Here is a 9,269-nt window from a genome sequence, read left to right as displayed (position 1 = left end):
AAAAGGGCACCCCTGCGCGTCGATTCAAATCTGCCCCGCTAAAAAGAGTTGACTACACTTGGCCGAGGGCTGTTGATACAATTCGTCATCCCATATTTTAGGGGCTTTGGTAAGTTCCCTTCATTTTTAGAAGGTTCCCCTAAGTTTTAAGAACGTTCCCCTCATTTAGAACGTCCTCCTTATTTTAAGAACGTTTCCCTTATTTATAAAGTTCTTAGTTTAAGAACGTTCCCCTCATTTAGAACTTTCTCTTTATTTTAAGAACGTTCCCCTCATTCATAATGTTCTCCTTAGTTTAAGAACGTTCCCTCATTTAGAACTTCCCCTCATATAGAACGTTCTCCTTATTTTCAGAACTTTAAGAACATTCCCCTCATTAAGAATGTTCTTCTTCCATTAAGAAAGTTTCCCTAATTTTTAAGACAGTTTCCCTCATTTAGAACGTTCTCCTTATTGCAAGAACGTTCCCCTCATTTAGAAAATTTTTCTTATTTTAAGAACGTTCCCCTCATTTAGAACGTTCTCCTTGTTTTAAGAACGTTTCCCTCATTTAGAACGTTCTCCTTATTGTAAGGACGTTCCCCTCATTTAGAACGTTCTTCTTATTTTAAGAACGTTCCCCTCAATTAGAATGTTCTCCCTATTTTAAGAACGTTCCCCTCATTTAGAACGTTCTCCTTATTGTAAGAACGTTCCCCTTATTTGGAACGTTCTTCTTATTTTAAGAACGTTCCCCTCATTTAGAACGTTCTCCTGAATTTAAGAACGTCTCCCTCAATTAAAACGTTCTCCTTATTTTAACATTCTCCTTATTTTAAGAACGTTCCCCTCATTTAGAACGTTCTTCTTATTTTAAGAACGTTCCCCTCATTTAGAATGTTCTTATTTTAAGAACGTTCCCCTCATTTAGAACGTTCTCCAAACCGCAGACGTGAAGGATATGCCTGAGGCTTTTGTCCTGCAGTGAATTAGAAACGGTTGCATTTATTGTTGTTGTTGTTGTTTGTTTACATGTATCGAGTCATATAACTACAAACTCTTTGTTTGTCTCTTGGCCAAACCCCAGACATGAATAAGAATATGCCTGAGGCCTTTGTCCTGCAGTGGAGTAGAAATTCCTGCATTTCTTTTTGTTGATTTTGTTGTTGTTATTTTTTATTTGTATCCAGTCGTATAACTGCAAACTCTCTGATTTTCTCATGTATTTGTTGCCTTTTCCAAAAAATTAATTCATAACTTGAGAAAAACGCTGAATATTTAAAAAAGGAAACATTTCACAAATGAAATATCCTTTGAGAGGTCATGGCAACATTTATCTCATCTCTCACGTTCTGTACAGGTAGGATTTACCCAGATTTGTATTAGCTTATGCAAAAGTCTCCCTGAACAAATCATATTTAGGTTTTCTAAAGGGTGAAACAAAGGCAGAAACTGAATGTTCCCACGAAAGTGACAAAAATGTTGCAGAAATTTTAAGGTTTTGCTCAAGTGTGTTTTAGTTTGGTTTATTCAAGATTTGTAATGTAGTTTTTCACATTAGAAAAGATTTTTTATCTACTGTATGAAAATCATATCTCTTTTGTTTGTTTTAAGAATTGTTGTGTATTGTTTTTCAGATTATGAAATATTTTTCTCTATCTATGGTATTGAAATCATATTTCCGTTGTTTGTTTTAAGATTTGTTATGTATTGTTTTTCTTATTATAAAAGAATCTTATTCAAAGTTTGGGAAGCATATTTCTTCAGTGTTGATTTCTTACTAAATCAAATGAATTATTTTCCCAAATATGTTATTATATTAGTAAAAAGAAAAATATTTTTATTGTAAATAGATAGTTACAACAATTTAACAGACAATATATATATCTCACAAAAATATGGGAAATATAAGTAAGCTGTATGCTTAATGCGTACGATTATTATTTTGGATATTGGCAATAATGGTGGAATTACACAAGTAATTTCTTGTCCGAGGTTTTCGCTAAACCTTCAGCTGATGATAGCGAGCGGAAGTGTTGTAGCGTCACATCACGATATCACAGTTCGAGGAGCAAATAGGTAAAAGTTTAAACGAAACCGATCAGCTGATATCATCATGGCGTCCAGAATTTTTCCAATTGTTGCAGTAATATATATCATCGGTATATCACGTGAATTAAAGAATTTTATAACTACCCCAGGATGAGCAAAGCAGATTTTTATTATCTCTTGAGGCTTGTTGGACCAAAGATTGCCAAGCAAGAGCACGTCCTATTTGCAGCCGCCATCTTGTTTGTTTACACCTGACGTCATGTCGGCGGTTTATGCGAGCTGCTTCCCGTCCAGTCGGAAAGTCAATTGCTGCCAATGTCTCGAGCAACAACTGCTCGTGCTTTCCATTTTGGCTAGCAACTGGCGAAATAGAGGCTAGTGTTATTCTAGCTCTTTAAAAAAAAAAAAAAAAAAAAGAAAACAGCAAAATTTAGCCTTGATAAACATGAACAGTGTGGGGAAATTCAAATCTCTTCCCCACTCGCCTTCCCCAACTCTACCCCACCCCTCCCCTTCTATGCCATCCCATGGGGCGGTTAAAGGGAATATAACCTTTTTGAAATATTTTAGAATACAGTAAACGTGTTACTGGTCCTTGCAACAGACTCTAGCGATAAATTGAGCTTGAAAGGAAATGAGGGAATTAAGATAGGTGTTAAATGATGTTGCTACTTATCACTTATCACTTAGAAATTCACTTCATATTTACTTTTGTAGTTCACACTATGGTTCCCTGACTTTACTACTTATTACTTAGAAACTTATTTCATATTTACCTTTGTAGATTTGAGAACAAAGTTCTCAGAAGAATTTTGGGAGTTAAATGGCAGGATAGGATTAGAAATGAAACTTTAGGAGGGATTACTCAAGTGCCATATGTGGATGATATCATGGTGAGGGGTAGATGGAGATGGTTTGTGCAAGCCCTTCGCACTCCCCAAGAGAGGTTAATTCACTAAACTTTCAATTTTAAACTTTCCACAAGGTACTAGAAGACCCAGGCCTACATGGCTGAGGACTATGAAGCATGAAGTGGGAGATGATGAATGGAGAAGTATTGAATTAAAAGCCCAAGATAGAGACGACTGGCGAAATCTAACCGAGGCCCTTTGCGTCAATAGGCGTAGGAGTAGATGATTATGATGAGTTCACACTAGCATACAGTTCCCTGATAAACAAGAGGTCCAGATAAAGTACAACTATTTACTAATAGAAGTACTATAAGTTATTTCTGTGGATCTCTCGAATTTAGGATGTTTAATGATGATACCAATATCTCCGGACCTTTTACAAGGTGTACGGTATAAATACCAACGGCAACAATATCAACAATAATTTAATCATTTTTAATCCTCTAAAGGACAAAGCACTCAGCCATGTCCTTATTCATATCTGAGGTTTTGGCTATTTTCAATAGCACGCTGGTCACTGTGGATAGTTGATGGTGGAAAACTTTAGTCTGATCGCTCATAGCAAACCTACATAGTAGGAGTAGCTTTGCTGATCATGGTGATACATGAAAACCCTTTCACGTAAAGGTATCCCCATTCAGAGAGGGACAGTGTATCATCTTTTCTCACCGTTATCCTTACATTAAGGGGTCGGTTGCTTGATGCGCCCTCTCCAATGCCGTCTATCGAAGGCTTCCTCTTCCACCAAACCTCTTATCTCCATATCATCCTTCACCTTATCTCTCTCGCCATCTAATTTTCTGCCTCCCTCTCGATCTTCTCCCCCTAACAGGTTCCTCCTAAGCCCTCCCCACTCTCTCCTCTTGCGAAGGGTAGAAGAGACTCTTTAGCTATGGTCAGCAGCTCTTCAAGGAGAAGGACACTCCAAAATCAAACCATTATTCTCTAGTCGTGGGTAGTGCCATAGCCGCTGTACTATGGTTTTCCACTGTCTTGGGTTAGAGTTCTCTTGCTTGAGGGTACACTCGGGCACACTATTCTGTCTTATTTCTGTTCCTCCTGTTTTGTTAAAGTTTATATAGGAAATATTTATTTTGGTGGTGTTGTTGTTCTTAAAATATTTCATTTTTCCTTGTTTCCTTTCCTCACTGGGCTACTTTTCCCAGTTGGAGCCCTTGGGCTTATAGCATCTTGCTTTTCCAGCTAGGGTTGTAGCTTAGCTAGTAATAATAGTAATATTAATAAATGCCCACACCATCTCGGGCAGCAGCCAGAAGATTGAATTTATGTAGTAAATTTTTCCGCTCTGTCGTAAATCCAAAAGGGCAGTAAATTTCCGATTATTTTTTTATTTTTATTTTTCAGTAAATTTATCTTTTATTTTCATCTTCCCTGAAAGAAAAATTAGTGACGAATTTGTCATATTATAACTAATGCGATGATTGGTTTAAGGCCGCTCATGAAAGGCAGAGGCAAGGGACAGTGACATTGCCCTATCAAGCAGGACAATGCCCTAGAGACAGACCATATTACATGTGATCAGTACCCAAGCCCCTCTCCATCCAAGCTAGGACCAAGGAGAGCCAGGCAATGGCTGCTGATGACTTCGCAGATAGACCTATAGGCTTCCCCAAACCCCCCATCCGTAGCTCACAATGATGGTGAGGTTGCAGCGACCAGAGGAACTTGACGTGTATGAGCGGGACTCGAACCCTAGTCTGGCAATCACTAGGCAAGGACGCTACCACCAGACCATCACAGACGTAGTTTTTTTTTTTTTTTTTGCTATGGAAAGTGATCTTATTTCAGCATTTATTATTTTTTTTCCTTTCAAGCATTTATTTTTTCTTTATCCTATACCTGAATAATGGTTATATGATAATGTTTATTGGGCTACCCACTGAGTCATCAGCAGCCATTATCTGGCCCTCCCTGATCCTAGCTTGGGTGGAAATTGGGTTTCGGCGCTGATCATATGTATATATACGACTGACCTTTCAACCTTTCGTTATAAGAGAGATAGGGGAGTTGGAATTATATTTCCTTTCTTAATTAATGCTTATCTAACACAAATCAGTATTTTTAAACAGTCTCCTATGCAATATCTACTGATGTGATATATTAGTAACTTTTATCGTATCTTATGGCTGATCAAAATTATGAAGCGTTACGCACCTTCATGATTGTACTTTCCACAAATTGTTCATCTGTTAGATTTACTATGTACGGCGGATACTTGGTTTGCAGTGTTGCTAGTTATGGAATGACTAGAGAGAGAGAGAGAGAGAGGGAGAGAGATACTTCATAAAATCATGATACACGTTTCATGTGGGAGAACAGCCCAGAGCCTTACCTTATTGCCTTATTTTTTGTTTGGGTTCCCCCAGGTCCCTCAGTGTGAGGCACCTCGTATATCCACCAGAGAGTTGCTAATGCATCTTCCGGTGTATTTTGTATCTTCCAGTCTTGGATGGTCTGGGATGCATCTTAGGTATTTATCGAGCTTATTCTTAAACACATCTACGCTCACTCCTGATATGTTTCTTAGATGAGCTGGCAGCACATTAAATAGTCGCTGCATTATCGATGCTGGTGCGTAGTGGATTAATGTCCTGTGCGCCTTTCTCAGTTTACCTGGAATGCTTTTTGCCACTATTAATCTACCTCGGCTTGCTCTTTCTGATATTTTAAGCTCCATGATGTTTTCAGCAATTCCTTCTATTTGCTTCCATGCTTGTATTATCATGTAGCGTTCTCTTCTTTCTAGACTGTATAGTTTTAAAAATTGCAGTCTTTCCCAGTAGTCAAGGTCCTTAACTTCTTCTATTCTAGCAGTATAGGACCTTTGTACACTCTCTATTTGCGCAATATCCTTTTGGTAGTGTGGGTACCATATCACATTGCAGTACTCGAGTGTACTACGCACATAAGTTTTGTAAAGCATAATCATGTGTTCAGCTTTTCGTGTTTTAAAGTGTCTGAATAACATTCCCATTTTTGCTTTACATTTAGCCAACAGTGTTGCTATTTGGTCGTTGCATAACATATTCCTATTTAAAATTACACCAAGGTCTTTAATTGCTTCTTTGTTTGTGATTGTCTCATTATTAGGTCCCTTGTATGCATACACCATTCCTTCTCTGTTTCCATAATTTATTGATTCGAATTTATCGGAGTTAAATACCATCCTATTTATCTCCGCCCATTCATATATTTTGTTTAGATCTCTTTGTAGTGAGTTCCTATCTTCATCACAAGTAATTTCTCTACTTATTCTTGTGTCATCGGCGAAACTTCTCACTACGGAGTTTTCAACATCACAGTCTATGTCTGAGATCATAATAACAAATAGCAGTGCAGCTAATACCGTACCTTGGGGCACACCAGATATTACCTGGGCTTCATCTGATTTCTCGTCATTTGCAACCACTATCTGTTTTCTGTTTTGCAGGAATTCTTTTACCCATTTTCCTATCTTTCCCACAATATTATGCTTTCTCATTTTTTTCTCCAATATGTTATGGTCTACCTTGTCAAAGGCTTTTGCAAAATCTAGATAGATCACATCTGTGTCTTTTTCATTTATCATATTATTGTATATGTTTTCATAGTGTACTATCAGTTGGGTCTGTGTACTTTTTCCAGGTACGAAACCGTGTTGACCCATATTAAACAAATTATTTTTGACCAAATGGTTCATTATTTTCTTTTTTATTACCCTCTCATACACTTTCATAATATGTGATGTTAGACTAACAGGTCTATAATTGCTTGCCTCTAGTCTTGATCCACTTTTGAAGATAGGGGTTATATAAGCTAATTTATGTTTAACATATATCTCGCTCATATCTACACTCTGTCTTAGCAGTATTGCAAGCGGCTTCGCGATAGTGTTTGCAGTTTTTTTTAACAAAATCGCTGGAACTCCATCTGGTCCGGCTGCCGATCCATTTTTAATTTCGTTTATAGCCGTGACAATATCTGCTTCATTAATATCTATATCCGTTAGATATTCAACATTTTTTTCTCTCATTTCTGTTTCATTATTCTCATTCGCAATTCTTGGCGTGAACTCACTCTTATATTTTTCTGCTAATATGTTGCATATTTCCTTTTTTTCATTCGTTACCCGTCCTTCAATTCTTAGAGGGCCTATTTCTATTCTCCTTTTATTCATCTTTTTTGCATAGGAGTAAAGTACTTTGGGGTTTCTTTTTATATTTTGAAGTGTCCTTTCTTCTAAGTCCCTTTTTTCATTTTCTTTCGACTGTATAATCTTTTGTTCTGCATTTTCTATCTTACATTTTATTTCCCTCATTTTCCACACATTTTTTTCTTTTGCAAGATTTTTCTTCCACTTTCTAATTTTCTGAAATAAGATCCTTCTGTCTCTTGGTATGCACGTCTTTTGTTTATTGTTTTTTTTTTGATACATATTTTTCAACAATTTTCTCCAGTATTTTGTACAGTATGTCCGTATTTACCTGTATATTATCACTTATAAATACATTTTTCCATTCTTTTTTCAGTTCTTCATTTATTTCTGACCATTTTATATTCTTACTGTAAAAATTATATTTTCCATATCCTTCCCAAAGTTTTGTGCTTTTATTAAATCTGTGATCACTTGCTTTGGAATGAACTATCAATTCTATGACATTGTGGTCTGAAATTCCCGTGTTATACACTATTATTTCTTTAACGTAATTCACCTCATTCACAAATACTAGATCTAGGACATTTTCCTTTCTTGTTGGAATGTGGTTTATTTGTTGCATATTATGTTCTAATAGCATATCTTGAAGCTTTTCAAATTGCCTCTTATCTTCTGCGCTACTATTACTCTCTTTTTTATATGTATACATACAACCACTTTCTTCTATCCGTTCTTTCCAATCCACGAAAGGAAAGTTAAAATCTCCGGATAGGAGTATATTCCAGTCTTTATGGTTTCTACATATATCATCTATTTTTTCTATTATTATGTCAAACTCCTTAGTATTTTGGGGTCTGTAAACTACAATATTCACTAGTTTTTCAAATTCAAATTCTACCGCAATCAATTCACATTCTGTGTTGCTGTATTTTTCACAGACTTTTCCTTGATTTATGTCTCTTCCATATATTGCGGTTCCCCCTTGATTCCTATTTTTTCTGTCTGATCTATAAGTTTGGAAACCCTTTATCTGGTCATCACTGCCAGTCTCTTGGGAATACCATGTTTCACTTATATTTAATATATCTATTTTTTCAATTTGGGTTAGTTCTTCTAGGAACTCTATTTTCCTTTTAGAGTTACTCGTGACTAAACCCTGTGCATTCATCACTATTATGGTTTGTGTTTCATTTCCATTATTTAATATTGGTAATAATATGGATTCTCCCATGCTTCCTTCCTGTTCTGATATGATGTTCTTTTCTTCATTTCTCGGAATTCTGCCATTAAAAAATCCAACTTTTCCATAATATTTGTTCTTTCGCCTTCATACTTATTTTTGTGTGTAAACTTCAATTATCCCCATATCTGCACCAACCCCTGGCATTATATATGCATTCTTTGTAGTTGGGCTCTATTTGTGGAGATTTAGGTTGAAAGGCCTTTTTTGGTGCATAGTGCGGTATATACGCGGCCGGCTTTTTTGTTTCTTTTTTGTTTCATTTTTGTTTTTCTTTTCAGTTTGCTGAGTTTTCTTACTCTCATTCATAGTTGCAGGATGCATATATCGACATTTTTTGTTGAAACTGCATCCTTTTCCTTCTTTTAGGGTTTTGCATATTTTTGGATGGAGATCTCTGCATTCGTCTCCATATCCGTCTAAATACGCACATTTACCATATATTTCATAATTATGGCATATCTTTGGATGCTTGTAGTAGCATCTTTCGCCAAATTTGCAATTCCCTCTTTTCAGCCTATTACAGACTATATCTTTCTTTTCTTTTTTTTTTTCTTGTTCTTGCTCTTCCCTAAAAGTATGTAGGTCTGGGTAGAGTCTCTTGGGTCTATTATTTGTTTCCATCTGATAATTTATTTCTTCATAAGTATGTTGTTGGATGGCATCATAAGTTATATCAATGATTTCCTCTGCATCCTTACACATATCCTGTTCATTTTTCTCTTCTTCTTCTTCTTCTTCTTCTTCTTCTTCTTCAACTATTTGCAGCTTTAATCTCGACTTAATTATATTTTCTATCCAGACTAAGCATGTTGAGCAGAATACCTTTGTGTCTCTATTTTTTATTTTTGGCTGTATTTCAGCACATGTGGGGTGTGTTGGAACATTACAGGCATTACATTTTCTAATCAGTTGTTGAGGATTATTAATG

This window comes from Palaemon carinicauda, chromosome 12, assembly GCF_036898095.1.
Source record: "Palaemon carinicauda isolate YSFRI2023 chromosome 12, ASM3689809v2, whole genome shotgun sequence".
NCBI lineage: Eukaryota > Metazoa > Arthropoda > Malacostraca > Decapoda > Palaemonidae > Palaemon > Palaemon carinicauda.
Note: the sequence above shows the minus strand (reverse complement) of the source record.